General features: G+C 42.0%; 1 protein-coding gene across 1 annotated transcript in view; it reads right to left on the bottom strand.

Annotated features, from left to right (window-relative positions):
• Positions 1-1,492, bottom strand: part of rbm44 (RNA binding motif protein 44) — an 86,665-nt gene extending 85,173 nt beyond the window's left edge. Inside the window, exon 1 of the mRNA XM_052011646.1 lies at positions 1,388-1,492. The gene's annotated coding sequence lies outside the window, so the exon portion shown is untranslated. The remainder of the gene's footprint in view (positions 1-1,387) is intronic.
• Positions 1,493-18,378: the final 16,886 nt, after the last annotated feature.

The raw sequence follows: 18,378 nt of genomic DNA, 5'->3' as shown, positions 1-18,378 counted from the left end.
TCCACCTATCTTGGTGCCATCTGCAAACAGCCACAAACCATTTACTCCATCATCCAAATCGTTAATGTACAGAGTAAAAAGAAGCGGCCCCAACACCAACCCCTACGGAACACCACTAGTAACCAGTAGCCAACCAGAACAGGATCCTTTTATTCTCACCCTTTGCTTTCTGCCAACCAGCCAATGCTCCACCCATTCTGTTATCCTACCTGTAATTCCATGACATCTCATCTTATTAATCAGCCTTTTGTGTGGTACCTTGTCGAAGGCCTTTTGAAAGTCTAAATACACAACATCTACTGCCTCTCCCTTATCCACCCTACCTGAGATTTCCTCAAAAAACTCCAATAGGTTGGTCAGGCAGGATCTTCCCTTCACAAAATCATGTTGGTTTGGACCTATCTTGCCTTGCACCTCTAGGTATTCCATAACCTCATCCTTGAGGATCGATTCTAATAGCTTTCCCACCACCGACGTCAGACTAATAGGTCTGTAATTTCCTTTATGCTGCCTCCCACCTTTCTTATACAGTGGAACTACATTTGCGACCCTCCAATTCTCCGGAACCATGCCAGAGTCTATAGATTCCTGGAAAATTATCACCAGTGTCTCCGCAATCTCTAAAGCCACCTCCTTCAGAACTCGGGGATGCACCTCATCCGGTCCGGGAGACTTATCAGTCTTTAGTCCATTTAGCTTTCCTAGCACCTTCTCTCTAGTAATCTTAACTGAACTCAGTTCCATTCCTTGAGACCCCTGACTATCCGGTATATTGCTGACGTCCTCCACAGTGAAGACCGATGCAAAATACTCAGTTAGTTCCTCTGCCATCTCTTTATCATCCATTATAATCTTCCCCGCATCATTATCAATTGGTCCTATATCAACCCGTGTCTCTCTTTTACTCCTTATATATTTAAAAAAACTTAGTATCCTTTCGAATGTTATCTGCCAACTTTCTTACATAATTCATCTTTTCTTTCTTAATAACCTTCTTAGTTTCTTTCTGCAGGTTTTTAAAAGTTTCCCAGTCTTCTGTTTTCACACTAATTTTTGCTTCCTTGTATGCCCTCCCTTTTGCTTTTATTTTAGCCTTCACCTCTCTCGTTATCCACATTTGTGCCTTTTTTCCATTCAAAACCTTTTTTCTTGGAATATATCTATCCTGCATTTTCCTTATTTCTTGTAGAAATTCTATCCATTTCTGCTCTGCCGTCCCTCCAGCTAGCTTACTCTTCCAATCAATTTGGGCCAGCTCCTCTCTCATGCCACTGTAATTTCCTTCGTTCCACTGAAATATCGATACACCAGTTATCAGCTTCTCCTTCTCAAATTTGAAACTGAACTCAATCATATTGTGATCACTAGTTCCTAATGGTTCCTTTACCTTTAGTTCCCTAATCACCTCCGGTTCGTTACACAGCACTCAATCCAAAACAGCCAATCCCCTGGTGGGCTCATCAATAAGCTGCTCCAAAAAGCCGTCCTGTAGACATTCCACAAACTCACTCTCCTGAGATCTACTGCCTTGCTGGATTTCCCAGTCCACTTTCATGTTAAAATCCCCCATAATTATCTTAACGTTGTCACTCTGACACGCTTTTTCTATTTTTAACTGCAACTTATAGTCCACATCCTGACTGCTATTAGGGGGCCTATATATAACTGCTATTATTGTCCTTTTACCCTTGCTATTTCTTAGCTCCACCCATAAGGATTCCACCTCTTCTGACCCAATGTCCTTCCTTTCTATTGATTTTATATCGTTACTAACCATCATGGCCACACCACCCCCTCTGCCTGCCCACCTATCCTTCCTATACACTGTGTACCCCTAGACATTTAGTTCCCAATCATATCCGTCATAAAGCCATGACTCAGTGATTGCCACAATGTCGTATTTATTAATCTGTAGTTGTGCCACTAGGTCATCCACTTTATTCCTAATGTTACGTGCATTTAAATATAGTACATTTAGTCCAGTATCTGCTACTGATTTTGTTGTACTTCTATTGTTCAGCAAATTATCCTGACTTTTCATCTGCCTGTCCTTACCATCCTCACTGCACACTATCATGGACTTGTTTTTATATACCTCATCCTCTATCCTAACATCCTGGTTTGTTGAACTTCTATTGTTCAGCAAATTATCCTGACTTTTCACCTGCCTGTCCTTCTTGCCATCCTCATTGCACACTGTCTTGGACTTGTTTCTATAAACCTCCTCCCTTACCCTAACATCTTGTATCCTAACATCCTGGTTTCCATCCCCCTGCCAGATTAGTTTAAACCCTCCCCAACAGCTAAATTAAACATTCCCACCAGGATATTGGACCCTTTGGAGTTTAGGTGTAACCCATCCTTAGTGAATAGGTCATGCCTCCCCCAAAAAAGATCCCAATGATCCAGAAATCTGAAGCCCTGCCCCCTGCACCAGTCACGCATTCATCTGCCAGATCTTTCTATTCTTACTTCCGTTAGCATGTGGCACAGGTAGTAATCCTGAAACTACCACCTTAGAGGCCCTACTTCTCAACTTTCTTCCTAACTCCTTGTATTCCTCCTTCAGGACCTCTTCTCTTTTTCTACCTATGTCATTGGTACCTATATGTACCAAGACTTCTGGCTGATCACCCTCTCCCCTCAGAATATTCTGGACCCGGTTTGTGACATCCCGTACCCTGGCACCAGGGAGGCAACACACCATCCGGGATTCATTGTCAGTTTCGGAGAATCTGTTATCTGTTCCCCTCACTATAGAAAAGTTTGACGCCAACTCCTACCATCATCTGAATGGAGATGCAGCAAAGGCACTAGTGAGAGAGGAATTTGGAGGGTCTGAGGTCAGAGAAACATAAGATATAGAAACAGGAGAATAAAAGGTATTTAGATACATATTAAAAGAAAGATTATGACTAATTAAATATTGATGCAGGGCCAGGTGATGTGTTGTAGGTGCATGATGTGGGCGCAGGTGGACCCTATTGTGCTTCATGGTGACCATATCTGTAGCAAGTGTTGGTTGCTTGTGGAACTCCAGCTCAATGTAGATGAGCTGCAATCTGAGTTTCAAACAATGTGATACATCAGGGAGAGGGAGAATTACCTGGACACTGTGTTTCAGGAGGCAGTCACACCCCTTAGATTAACTACATCAAATTTGGTCAGTGGTCAGGGACAGGAGGGTGTGACTGTAAGGCAGGTAGAGGGATCCAGGAGGTAGTGTTGAAGGAACCTCCATCCTTGAACTTGTCTAACAGATTTGAGATTTAAGTTCCCTATGTGGATGAGAGCAGGGGCCGTAGGAAAGATGAGCAACCTAACCGCAGCACCATGGTTCAGGGTGCCATTCAAGAAGGGGAAGAAAAGAGAAATGTAGTTGTAATTGGAGATAGTATAGTCAGTGGAATAGACAAGGTTCCCTGTTGCCAGGATTGAGAGTGCCAACAGCTGTGTTGCCTGCCTGATGCCCAGGTTCAGGACGTCTCATCTAGCCTGCAGAGGAGACTGGAGCGGGAGGGGAAAGATCCAGTTGTTGTGGTCCATGTGGGTACCAATGATATAGGTAGAACACGGAAAGAGGTTCTGCTGAAGGAACACGAGCAGCTAGGGACTAAGTTAAAAAACTGAACCAAAAAGGTTCATCTCTGGATCACTACCTGATCCATGGACTAAATGGCACAGAATCAACAAGATTAAAGTCGTAAACGATTGACTCAAAGATTGGTGTGGGAGAAATGTGTTTGATTTCATAGGACATTGGCACCAGAACTGGGAAAGGAGGGAACTGTTCCGTGTTCCAATGGGATGGGCTCCACCAGAATCATGTTGGGACCAGAGCCGTAGATCAGGCTTTAAACTGAACAGTGGGGGGGGGGGGGGGTGGGATGGGTTCAATGGCATGGAAAATTGAGGAAAAGCTTAAAAGGGAAGGAGAGCACAGGGAAGTCTTCAGAATAAAAAAAGGACAGAGTTTAGAAAGGGTTAAGAATTGAACTTCAGACAACACAGGGATGACTTTGAGAAGGGAGGCAGTGAATACAGGACTGAGGCAGTTGTATCTGAATGCACGGAGTATATATAACAAGGTAAAGGAGTTTACAGTGCAGATTGAAACTAGCAGGTATGATGTTGTGGGCATCACGGAGACATGGCTGAAAGAGGATCAGAGCTGGGAGTTAAACATCCAACGATACGCATTCTATCAAAAAGACAGGCAGGTAGGCAGAGGAGGAGGGGTGGCACCATTGGTGAAAACTGAAAGTAAATCAATAGTAAGGAGCGATATAGGATCAGAAGACATAGGATCTTTGTGGGTAGAGTTGAGCAACTGAAAAGGTAAAAAGACCCTGATAGGAGTAATGTACACACCTCTGAATAGTAGTAAAGATGTGGGGAACAAAATACACCAGGAGATAGAAAAGGCATGTGAAAAAGGCAGTGTTGTAGTGATCTTGGGGGATTTCAATATATGGGTAGACCGAGAAAAAAATCAGGTTGATAGTGGACTGCAAGAAAAGGAATTTGTGGAATGTCTAAGAGATTGCTTTTTAGACTGTGGTAGAGCCCACTCAGAAACAGACTATTCTGGATATGGTGTTGTGTAATAAAGCAGACTGGATCAGGGAACTTAAGGTGAAGGAACCCATAGGAGACAGTGACCATAATATGATAGAATTCACCCAGCAGTTTGAAAGAGAGTAGCTGAAATCTGATGTAACAGTATTACAGTTGAGTAAAGGTAACTACAGAGACATGAGGGAGGAGCTGGCCAGAGTTGATTGGAAGGGGATGCTAGCAGGGAAAGCGGCAGATCAGCAATGGCAGGAATTTTTGGGAGTAATTCGGGAGGAGTAAAAGTGAACATTGGACCGCTTGAAAATGACGCTGGAGAAGTAGTACTGGGGAACAGGGAAATGGTGTAGCAGCTAAATGTAATTTGCATCAGTCTTCACAGTGGAAGACACCAGTAATATGCCAGAAATCCAAGAGAGTGTATTGACAGAGTGTCGTGACTATTACCAAGAAGGTGCTGCGGAAGCTTAAAGGCCAGAAGGTGGAAAAATCACCTGGACCAGATGGACTACACCCCAGAGTTCTGAAGGAAGTAGCTGAAGAGATTGTGAAGACATTAGTAGTGACCTTTCAAGAATCACTGGGGTCAGGGAGGGTCCCAGAGGACTGGAAAAATCACAAATGTAACAGCACTTTTTAAGAAGGGAGGGAGGCAAAAGCCAGGAAATTATAGGCCAGTTGGCCTGACCTCAGTGATTGGCAAGATATTAGAGTCCATTATTAAGGATGAAATTTTGAAAATACGTGATAAAATAGGGTGAAGTCAGCACGGTTTTGTTAAAGGGAGATCTTGCCTGCAAATCTGTTATAATTCTTTGAGGAGGTAACAAGAAGGCTAGGCAAAGGAGAGTCAGTGGATGTCATTTACTTGAATTTTCAGAAGGCTCTTAAACAAGTGCCCATAGTGTTAGAGGCAATTCCTTTAAAGCTCTATCCTCCTGCTTCTGGGCAGTTCTGCTTGGGGCAAAACCACAATTTCATGACATATGTTAGTGATAATAAAACTGATTCTGATGTACTAGCATGGATAGACGATTGACTGACTGGCAGAAGTCAAAGAGTGGGGATAAAGGGGTCCTTTTCAGGATGGCTGCCGGTGACTAGTGGAGTTCCACAGGGGTCAGTGTCGGGTCTGCAACTTTTCACTTTGTATATTAATGATCTGGATGAAGGAACTGATGGCATTGTGGCCTAGTTTACAGATGATACCAAGATAGGTGGAAGAACATGTAGTGTCACAGATGCAGGAAGTCTGCAGAAGGACTTGGACAGGTTGGGAGAGTAGGCAAAGTAGTGGTAGAATAAATACAGCATAAGGAAGTGTGGGGTTATGCATTTTGGTAGAAAGAATAAAGGTGTAGACTATTTTTTAGATGGGGAGAGAATTCAGACATCTGAGTTGCAAAGGGACTTTGGAGTCCTAGTTCAGTATTCTCTCAAGGTTAACTTGCAGGTTGAGTTGGTAGTAAAGAAGGCAAATGCAATGTTAGCATTCATTTTGAGAGGACTAGAATATAAAAGCAAGGATGTACTGCTGAGGCTGGTATAAGGCATTGGTCAGACAGCATTTGGAATATTGAGAGCAATTTTGGGCCCTGTATCTAAGGATGGATGTGCTGGCCCTTGAGATGGTCCAGAGGAACTTCACAAGAATAACCCCAGGAATGAAAGGCTTAACATATGAGTATCTGATGGCTCTGGGCCTGTACTCGATGGAGTTCAGAAGGATGGGGGGGGGGGGGGGGAATCTTATTGAAACCTACAACATACTGAAAGGCCTGGATAGAGTGGACGTGGAGAGGATGGTTCCATTAGTAGGAGAGTCTAGGATGCGAGGGCACAGCCTCAGAATAAAGGGACATCGCTTTAAAACTGAGACAAGGAAGAATTTCTTCAGCCAGAGGATGGCGCATCTATGGAATTCTTTGCACAGGTGAGCTGTGGATATATCCAAGTCATTGGATATATTTAAGGTAGAGATTGAGAAGTTCTTGATTGGTAAGGGGGGTTAAGGGTTACGGGGAGAAGGCGGGAGAATGGAGTTAAAAAAAAGTTAGTCGAATGGCTTAATTCTGCTCCTATGTCTTATGAAGTATGTCATTTCAGCCCTTCAGATTTCTTCCACCACTCAGTAAAATAATTGTAGTTATTTATTTGAATGCCACTTTCCTATACTAACTCCATATCCTTTGATTTTCTTTAGATCTAAAAATCTATTGTTTCTTTTCCTTGAATATACCCAGCAAGTACTGAAATAGCCCTTGAGTAGAGAATGCCAAAGGCAATTAATTTTTGTCCTAAATGGCTGACCCATTCCTTTAAGACTCTATCCCCCTGCTTCTGGGCAGTTCTGCTTGGGGCAACGTCTGCATCAATCAAGCCCCAGAAGAATTTTCTGTTTTAATGAAATAACTTTCTTTTCAGTTTTAGTATCTAGACGTAGCATACTTAATTTCTTCTGTGTCAAACACGCTATTGAAGGAATCACTCTCATGAAGCTTGGAAATGAAACTTAATTGCACTTATATCTTTCCTTATGCAGGGAAACCAGAACATAACATTTGAGAGGAGGTCTCAAGGACCAAATATAATTGGAGCAATCCAAAGCCAAATTGCATCCAAAGCTCTTGCAAAAGGCCAATATACAGTTTTGACTTCCCAACTGTTTGCTGAACCAGCAAGTTAACTTTAGTGGTAACTGTATATAATATGCTATATATTACTCCCATCTTATATAAATATATATTCCTCCCAATACCATGCGTCTAATTTTATTTTGTGACCTCATGTAACAAAGATCTTCTGAAAGTTAAAATATACCATCAACTGCACCACTCTTACCTATTTTACTAGGTACAACCTTAAAAATTCCAAGCAAATATCATCCATGATTTCCATATCATAAATTTACTCACTCTTTCTAAAATCATTTCCCATTTGTCCTGTTACAACTTCCTTAATAAAAGATTCCAGCATTTTCCATAGACATCAGGCTAATTGATCTATAGTTTCCCATTTTTCTCTCTCCTTTATTCACTCAATGAGGGAGAGAGGCTGGAAGGGGGACAGGGTGGGAGGAGATATATTGAGGAAGGATGGAGGGAAAGAGGATGCAAGAAAGTTGGACGAAGGAAAGTTGAACATATACTCCATGTCTGGGGAAAGAGCCATAATTCAATGCAAGTTTGGCAATCTATTCAAAAGCTTCAGGTTAATGGTTATAATACCATCAGAAGTTAACCTGCAAGGGCAAGGGTTCAGGACTTCAGTGATGGTCGGAGTTGAATGCTCAGTCATAATTTGGCTTATTCTACACATTCCACTTGTGCAACAGGTGACTATATCTTCCTTGGTCTGTCCTCAAGCAGTTGACAGTTGTTCAAGTTTTCTTGGAAGGTTAAAGCTTAGTACTTCAATGCTCAAGGTGGTTACTAGTTTGCAGTTGGCCATGTTTGTGGTCAGCCAGATTGTATGCCATCAAGAAGTAGAGCTATCACTATCTTGTAGGGTGGGAGAAAGTTGGAAGAGAGGTAGACAGACGATGGGGGAAGTTTGAGAAATTGAGTCCTTTCAGGTTAGGGAATGCACTTGATTTGCTCTTCTAAAATCCTACTTCACTTTAAACTTCCATTTCAAAAAAATTCTGGATGCAATGAAAATGAAATTCCAACATATGAAAGTATAATTATGATTAAATTATCACTTGCATAACCAGCATGTTTTTGACATTTAATTTACTATTTGCATAACTAAATTAAGGCACCCTGATTTCATACCTACTTGTTTAACTCTGAAGACTTTCCAGGCTCCTGTAAACCATCCATGTGTTCAACTGGTACTCTGTTAGAAATGAATACATTTTCAAATCATAAATTCCATATAATTTTTTAAACTGTCAAACTGAACAACCTAGATCTGGCTGGGTTTTGGTTAATTGTTTCACGACAATTTGCCAGCACTTACCCGTGAATCCAAACTTGTTGACAGATTCGCCAGCAGGAATCTCTAACAATTTCCTTTGGATACTGCAAGCAGATTTGCAGGTATGCTGAAGATAAGAATTAGGTGCTCTTCTTAAAATGTCATCTTGCAGTAAAATGTTTAAATTATCTCAATAATTTGTGACTCCCCCCCCCCCCCAGCAAGTTCCAATAATCTTTATAACGTAGTTTGTTTCATTTGTAATTGGTTTTGAATGTTTTCTAGTTTCCCTGACAAAACATGAAATAATATCGGCAGCAAAGTTGATCGTCAAACACATTCACTGCAGTTTCATGGGCAGGGCATGAATGATTATTTCATGCAAGACCCCAAGAGATGTTAGAGCCTCACCAATCACATCAGGGGAAACTTTTGTTCAGCAAGTTCTTCTTAACAACTATGTGCAAGTTCAAGACAAGTGCATTCCTTAGCAATGTGTGCCTCACTCAGCAAAAATCCAGGGTCAATAATTTATCATGGGCTGTTTACTTAGATACAACAGCCAATTAACAGCAAACTGGAAATCTGAAAAACGGAAAATTCTAGAAATACTTGTCAATCATTTTAAAAGCAAAAAAAAGTTAATAAAATTCATTCTGCAGCAGTTCAAAGTAGCCATACCTATCCGCCTGCAAATACATTTGTGCAGAGGAATCCACTGTCATCTCGGAAGCTTCTAAGATATCTTTATTAGTCACATGTACATTGAAACACACAGTGAAATGCATCTTTTGCATATAGTGTTCTGGGGGCAGCCTGCAAGTGTCGCCATGTTTCCGGCGCCAACATAGCATGCCCACAACTTCCTAACCCATACATATTTGGAACGTGGGAGGAAACCGGAGCACCTGGAGGAAACCCACGCAGACACGGGGAGAACTTACAAACTCCTTACAGACAGCAGCTGGATTTGAACCAAGCCCTGCCCTATGCAATGCAGAGGCCCACGAAGGCCACTTCAGTTTGCTGTGCTGCTGGTTCTTATTTGCGCATCTCTGATTCAGCGGGGCAGACAGTGCACTAGTGAGGCAAGTGCAGGAATTTCAAAATTTTTTTTCAAATGGTCTCTGTGGATGAGTCTGGTCCTTGGCATATACTATGAACACTCCAAGAAAATAATAAAAAAAGGAACCTTTGCTACATAACCTGGTTGTGCATCCATTAATTGTGGATTGTGTTAACATACCCCACTGAAAGAATCATTACTCTGGTGCTGAATGCTTCATACAAGAGAATCATGTAGACATTGTCAAAAAAATGCTTCCTTCTAAAGACCATTAGCCCTTCCACTTTCCCTTAAATTTTACAGGAATATTGAATGTGTGGGTAGAAGTGCACTGATGTTTGAAAGAAGCCAAGGGCCCATTAATGTATCAAATTATCGATGACGGCATGTTGACGTCAGTGGAAAAGCAAACTACTGTACAAAATATGTTATTAAAACTGAAATATTTCATCTTTTTGAAGGAGCTGTATTCTTTCTGTAAGTGCTGTGCATTTTGGGGATCTAAACAATTTGAAATAGGGATGCCAAACAAGTTTATGCAAATACCTTTAGAACATAGAGGACTTCATTTAAGAAACCACTGCTCCAAAAGCTTGAAATAATTAATGAAATGATCTGCAACCCAATGCATTTCATTGAACTAATCATCCTTTTATTCAAAGCAGTGTGTGTCAAGTAAAACTAGGACTGGGGGGGGGGGGGTGGGGGTGGTATTTTGTGTCCCATTGTTTCACCTTTCTATTCACAAGTCTTACTTGATTATGAATACCCAAGAGTAATGTAGCTACCCATCTACAATGTATGTATGTGCCATACTAGTTTAGAAACACTGGGGTGGGGCAACTGAAGGATCTCCAATGGTAGCAGAAGGACTACAGACAACACCCATCATATGCTCTGGGTGAAAGGCTATGCCTCTACAAGGAGATCCTGACAGACAATCTTCAGCTATGTTCAATGTAACACAAAGTACTGACAGTTGACATGAAGGTGACAACCACACTGAACCTCTGCACATCAGATTCTTTCCATTCAGGCAGCAGCTAAACGTGCAACATTATAAACAATTCTGTGGGGGGTGGGTGGGGGGGGTCTGCATTCATCTTGCTCCAGACAGCCTACCTGACAGGACATTTGTGCCTTCTATAGCATTGCTAGATATTCCAATGTAACTGGTGAAGTGGTTAGTACGTGAGTGGTGTTGAAGGAATTGGATGCTGATTACATTTTGATTAATTGGAATGGATTGCATTCCTTGAATGCAACTTCATTTGTGATGCTGTATAAAAATGCAGACCAAGCTTGTAGGTGCACCGCACACATAGTAAAGAAGATTAGAAATGTGAAAGTTCCTGGGTAACAAGAGTTACCCACATTCCGGGTTGCTGACGCCATCTTCCACTTAGCTTTTCTCTGGATTGAGGATGACTTTGCTTCTATTCCAACTTGAAGGTGTCAAATGACTGAGGCCAAAATGGGAAATGCAGTCTGTTGCACAGATGGGGAAAGTAGTGGGTAGTTTGAGATAGTGTGCTCCTTCTGCTGATTATACAGGGCTTCTGCACACTATCAGTGCATGGACTCAATCGCATTCCAAATGCTCTTTCTCTATCTTGAGCAGTCATGGGCCAGGGATTTCCAAGAGTCAGTGGAGCTGTAGCATTCATGAATACATCCTTGAACATTTCTCTCTGTCCAACTGGTGTTCTCTTTCCTGTGACAGAGCTAAGATGGGGGTTTCTGTTTTGAGAGTCTGGTATCAGGTATGTAAATGATATGGCTTGTCTAATAGAGCTGATTGAGTGTAATTAGTTCCTCAGTACTGGGGATGAAGTCCTTGGGAGAGGACACTAACATTGGTTCATTTATCATACCAGTGAATTAGGAGGATTTTGCAGAGACAGCATTGATGTCACTTTTTAAGTGCCTCAAGGTGCCTGCTATTGATAATCCTTTCAATAAATCCTGACTAGCTACACCCAATTGAATCATGGGAGTACCTTCACCGGGACTGTAGTGATTCAGTCCCTGGCTCACTAACAATTTCTCAAGGACAATTGGAGATAGGTAATAAATGCTAACCTTTCTTGAGATACAGGCATCCAGAAAAATGAAGAAAGCATAAAATACAAAATAGCCGAGCAGCAACAAGCATACCTGACCTGACAGATTGAGAAAAAAAAATAAAAGGCATTCATGTAGAGAAAACTAGCTTTCAAATTTCTTTTCTCACAATGGCCAATACTATAATGGTGCTGACAGATGTACTATCAAGGTCCCCTTTCAGGATGATTCTGGATTCCTGCACTGGCATATTTATCCTACCCATTAAAAAGCCATGGCCCAGGCAACACTTTAGATTGCAGCTGACGTCAATGCCTGGACTAAGAATGACAGAATAATCAGCCAACTGTAACTGCTATCTAATGACCTCTGCTCTACGCAAAGGACAACATCAAAACTAATATAATGCTTTACGGTTTTTATCCACAAGGCCTTATCGACCACGCTTGTTAACATTGAAAAAGAATGCAAAGTACAATAGATACGTGAGACATTAGCAACTGAAGTCTGTGCATTCAAAAAGGAAAAAAAGCAAAATGATTGTTGAGTTAACATCTTCACCCAAAATTCAAGTGCCATTACTATTCTTGTACCTTACTTTATTCTAAATATTGTGGCGACTCACCGTCTAGTCGGGCGAACCGGCTCGGCAGTCGGGTCGCGTGGCGTCGGAGCGACGAGGCCCAAGATGGCGGCGGGCCTCGTCTTTCCGAGCGACGGGGAGAACCCGCGCGCGGGAAAGTCCTGATGACGTAGGACTTACGTCATTGCCGGTTTTTTTGGGCGGGAGTTTTTCTCCCTTAAAGGGCCCGCACAAGGCGGGAAAATAAACCAGTTCTGTTTGGCAATCCTCCGAGTAGAGTCTTGTTTTATTCCGCGGTAGCAACCGCTACAATATAATCATAATACTGCCTTTCAAGAAAAATGCAAGTCTAAATATATAACCAAATCAAAACTTTTTACAATTTAAGGCAAGTAATTTGTTTTAGTGGTGTTTATATAAAGAGCTGATATTAAACCAGATAAAGGTAGAAATCAGATACCCAAGAGGACGTGTGCCACGTGCAGCCATACGTGCTCATGGGATACGACACCAGCTCCATCATTCCGGTATGAGACAACCCCACATTCTCATATTTCTCATGACATAGCTGCAAGCCATTTGACTCATTAAATGTATGCTCTCTCTCATGGTATTGCTATCAGTTCCATTCATAGTACCCACAGTCACATAAAGAATGTGCATACTTCATAGACAGCATGCAAGGCAAAAAGTGAACTCAGGTTCCTGGTCCCAGGGTAGGGGAGTCCAAAACTAGGGGCACAGGCTTAGGGTGAGAGGGGAAGATTTAAAAGGGACTGGAAGGGCAACCTTATCCAGGCAGAGGGTGCTGAGTATATGAAATGAGCTGCCAGAGGAAGTGGTTAAGGCAGGAACAATAGTATCATTTAAGCAGCATTTGCACGTTCTCCCTGCGAATCAATGTTTCCTCTGGGTGATCCAGTTTCCTTCTACATCCTAAAGACATGTGGGTAAGTTGGTTAATTGGCCACTGTAATTTGCCCCTAGTGTGGAGATGAGTGTTAGAATCGGGAGTTCTTGAGCATCCAGGGAGAACAAAAAAGGATTAATATTGGATTAGTGTACATGGGTGGTTGATGGTCCGCACAGACTTGGTGGGCTGAAGGACTTGTTTCTGTCCTCATTCATGTGACTCTTTTGTACATTGTCCTCCTAAAGGGGATCATTACCAAGAATTATAGACATTACTTTGGTCTCAGGTTTCACTCTCAATTTATTTTTGTCCTTTTTTAAAAAAAAGTTGTATCCCCTTTGATGAAACAAGGCAATAAACAATAGTCCGCAGTTAAAAAAGCAGTCTATGATACTGATATCTTCAACATCTGTTAGTAAATTGCTTATCCAATCCCTAAAATTGGGTGCAAAAATAGAAAATATTGGAAACACTCTGCAGGACAAACAGCACTCGTGGAGAGAAAAAGCAGTTAACATTTTAACCAGAGACTCTTCCTAATTCTCATTCCTAATACAGATAAATAAGAATCTCTGAATATCCTACAGAATAAATGCATGTCATGTCAATACACTGTGTTCAGTCCTGTACATTTTTAAGAATCAAAGTGAAAATAAAGCAATAAGCAATGCAGATAGTCCAAGTTGCAGGAATGCCCAATCATTTGTATCAACTGTGACTGGAATTGAAAAACAAGGAGTTCCTTCAACGGCAGACTAGCTGAAAGTATTGGCCAAAGTGATCAGACATTATTCAGCGATTCCTGCTGGAAAGCGTATAGATTTGGGCAAGGTTAGATCAGCCTGTCTATATAGTTTCACGATCAAAGAGTCTACCATCACTGTCGAGGGAGATATCTAAAAACTACAAGAGCCACAGGTGCCTGTAGAACTCTCCTCAGTTACTGTCCACACTTTCATTGGGAAGAGAACAATAAGGATAGACGTGATAGTAGCGGGAGGGGGACTGAAAGCAGTAGCTTGCACTTAAATATATCAAAATATATCTTCCTTAAACTGAAACTGTGCAAGACTGACTGGCAAAATAACCAGCCAAACAGCAATGTCGGGTGGAGAACAACCTTGCTAGGTGGGCATCCACTGGTGGGGGGCAATAATGGGATGGTAGCTTGAAGGAAGATGTACGGAGGTGGTGGTGTGTGGGTGCACTAAAGGAGGAAACTGAGAGGAAGGGAGTTGAGGATGCATAGAGGGAAAAGTCCGAAGTTTCACCGAGAAGTGGAAGGGAAGGCATACATCGGTAGAACAGGGTCGGAGATATACCCTAATGAGGGTTGGTGCATTAGGAGAAGGGTAAAATGCGTCGAGCTGATGGCGGGGGTTGGCAGTGGTGCACCGTGGAAGAAAAGAGTGCAATGCACTGTGATGGGCGGGTTGTTGCTGCACCAAAGCGGATGGAAGGTGCAGACGGTGGATTTGGGGAGCCACCGGTTGAATTTTTACCGTGGTTAGAAGCGAGTGCCGATTCCAGCCTTACCCCGCTAACCGCCACCACTCCACAGCAACCGCCAACAACCACCCACATGGGTGAAGACAACACCTCCCCAACGCCAATTGGCCCTGGTCGCCGCCTTACACATTCTGACCGGGCTCTCATAGGTCAAGCGGACATCACTCAAACCTCAGGGCCTCGTGTTGGAGCTTCCCGCGCCTGCGGTGAGGTGGGAGTCTCGTGGTGTCAGTGCGCGGGGATGGACGGTTTGTGTGGGAGTGGGGTAGGGGCAGGGGCAGTGGTAGCAGTTGGTGAGAGGGAAGTGAGCAGCGAGAGTCTAGGCGTGGCCTCGTCAAGCCCCTGTGTAATTGTAGTAAGATATTCTTTTTCCTGTATTCTAGCCCTTTTGCAAAGAAGGCGAACGTGTACATGCTTGCGATGATTTCTGTCAATGACCAGGGTACAAGGACATTTGCAGGTCAGGACTATTGCTCAGCCAGGAGTAATCATGTCAGCAGCAACACTCTGATCATCCAGCACCTTTAGGGATGTGAGTAGTACCGGACTAACAGATTCTCCAGACTGTTGCATATTAACCTATTGATATCCAAACATTATTTCACAATTTTTGCATGTTATGCGGGTTTCCAGTGAAAGTTTGAAGGGAACGGGAAATATACAAGCACTCCAGATGCTGACTCTTGATGCACCGCTGACCCACCATCCAAACCCCTGCCTTCAGCCACACTCCCAGAACACGGGATTGGCTGCATTCACTCCCGTTTTCTGAACTAATGAGTGAGCCAAATGCCGAATCATCGGAATTTCTGAGCAGTTGGATTTGGGTTATCAGAGTTTTACTGTACTGGGCTGTTGTAAATGTAAAGGGCAGGGAGACTTTGTTCCAACAACCAATAAGGTGTGAGCAGGAAGATAACTATGATAGATTGGGGAGCTTCATTGGAAAGCATTAGCAATGGCTGACAATTGAGGAATGAATGCCTCAGCATCGGTTAGCTCTATCTGGTACAGCCTACAGGCTGACCATGCCCACATAGGTCAAGCTGGACATCACTTAAAGCCACATCGCCTTGTGTTCCAGCTACGTATGTGGGCAGTAAGGCCAAGTGCCATGATCCAAGTATGCAGGTAGAGAAAGGATGTACACAGCAAGGCGAGTTGATTGCGTGGTTGCACAACACCCATAGTGACTCTATCGACATTTCCCAATCCAAGTCATAGTCTTCCTTTCTCTTTTTCCTGCTGAAGTGGAGAACCTTACTTATGTGTTATACTGCATTTGCCTTGTATTTTCTCACTTCAGGATGTCTAAATCACCCTGAAGCCTTTGCATCTGCCTCACAAATCTCACCAAGTTTCATGTTCTTGGCAAACATAGAAATGTTACATTTGGTTCCCTTATACAGCCTATTGCTATATATTATGAATAGGTGGTTTTCTATTAGTCACTGCCTGCCACCGTGAAAAAGACCCATTTCCCATTTATTCCCTTTCTGTTGCCTGTGTGTCAACCAATTTTGAATCATACCAGCTTTTACTCCCAATTCTATATGCTTTAATTTTGCCTAATAGCCTTGTATGTGGGGCATCATTACAGGTTTTCTAAATATCCAAATGTGCCACTTTCATTGGCTCTCCTTTATTTATTCTACCTATTAGAACCTCAAAACCTGCCAGTAATTTGTCAAACATGATATCCCTTTCATAAATCTATATTGATTGACGTTATCTAGTTGATATTTTGTAAAGTAACCCATTGTCATATCCTTTATAACAGACTCTACCCTGTTACTGCTGTTTGGATAACTGGTCTGTAGTTTCCTATAGTCACACTTTTTTTGAACTAATTGGGTTACATTTCCCATCCTCTAATCTGTAGGAACCATTCTATAATGTATGAAGTTTTGGAAGATGGCAATCAATGCATCCAGTATTTTTCCAGCTGCCTCTTTCCATACTATTATCAGACATTTTTAAAAACTCCTTTTCATTATACTGTTGGTTCCCTAGCATTTCTGGAAAGTTATTTCTGTCTTCCGTGCAGACAGAACCAAAATATTTGCTTAATTGTTCTACCTTTTTTTTCCTTTTTATAAATTCTCCTGTTTCGACTGTAGGGCAACAACATTTGTCTTCACAAATCCTTTTAATTTTACGTACTTGTAGAAGCTATTACAGCTTGCTTTTATATTCCTTGCAAGCTTCCTCCCATACTCTATCTTTCCTCTCATTCAATCTTCTGCTCCTTTTTTTGCTGAATTCTAAGCTGCTCCCAATCCTCAGGCATGTTTTTTTTCTGACATCTTTATATGACTCCTCTATGTGTCTAATACTTTTCTGAACTCCTTTCATTGGTCATGGTTGGGTTGCTTTTCCTTTTGTGTTTTGTGTCAGAAGATACAGTATTATTGCTATCCTGAATTTAATTCCTTAAATGTTAGCCATTGCCTAAACACTCCCATTTTTGTTTTAATACTTTGTTCATAAAAAAATCAGTAAGTTTGTAAACAAAAATGTTCATCTCACTATTTCATAACGAGTTATGTTATTCCCATAACTGATAATGCTAACTAATCATTTACAAGCTTAAAGCAAAATAGTTCATTGAACTTTCAACCCAGATTTCAACTAATTTGCATGCAATCTCAGAAGGGCCCTAAACCATAACCCTTCCCCATGGAGCCCTCACAGTGTCACCTAGCACATAGTCCTGCATCTTTAACTGTGTTCATTTACAACACTAGGTCATGATTTTTGAGCTGAGGAAAGGGCACCTTTCACTATGTTGATAGTTTCCCGGCTCTAGTTGATATCTGTCTCAGTGTGTATTCCTGGGAACAGTTCATGCAGCACAGAATATGCATACCAATATGCATACCATATCATATTTGGAAATTTCTGAAAGGGAGGCCTTTTTCAACAACAACCAAGCAAGGGCTTGGTGCTTGTTTGAAAGTCCAATTGGGAAACCACCTCACTGGATCCACCATCTGGTTTTCTTACGGGGCTTTGATGACATTTTGTGCAGAGCATTGGCTAATTGATTGTGATCAAAGGGGTTATCTTGGAAAAAATGTTTTGTACAGGAACAGGGTCATGTGGTAAACTTGATCAAAAAGGAATGTTTGGAGGCAATTGGCCAGACCCATCTTTGCAGTGCTGTGGACAGGTAAAATCTCAACTGCTGTTTTGCCATACCCAGGATCTATGTACAGCTTGATACAGCCATCATAAAGGTGGCCTTCAGAGAGAAGTGAACGATAGAAATAAATTTCCTTTTTTTTTCTCGAGCTCAGTACACAAAGGTTCTGCAAACTGCCTCTGTTTTTGAATTATAGATGTGATTGCTATGGTATAATTGTGGTGTATGGGCCATATCTGTGCCAGGTACAACAACAGAGGGCATCTTGCACCTGATGACCAGGTTTTTCTTGTGATCGGTATTGAGAACTAGTGGTGATGCACTAGTTTCTTTAACTTATCTGCATGCACTACCCAGTTCTTAGTGCATGTCCTGGCTCCTGTGAACCAAATTACTAACACCTTCAGTCATTTGGAACTGATGATAAAGGGAACAAAGAATTGGTTTAGACATGATCTTGCTTTTAACTGCAATTGAATTTGGCCCCCATGGCCAGTTTGAAATGGCCATGGATGAACATTAATCTGCAGACCAACAGTCTGAGCAGAAGCAGAAGGCTTTGTCTTGAATGCCTCCACTGTTGGAATCATCACCCCTCTTAT

This window comes from Pristis pectinata, chromosome 1, assembly GCF_009764475.1.
Source record: "Pristis pectinata isolate sPriPec2 chromosome 1, sPriPec2.1.pri, whole genome shotgun sequence".
NCBI lineage: Eukaryota > Metazoa > Chordata > Chondrichthyes > Rhinopristiformes > Pristidae > Pristis > Pristis pectinata.
The sequence above is the reverse complement of the archived record's forward strand: the minus strand, read 5'-3'. Positions and strand labels throughout refer to the sequence as shown.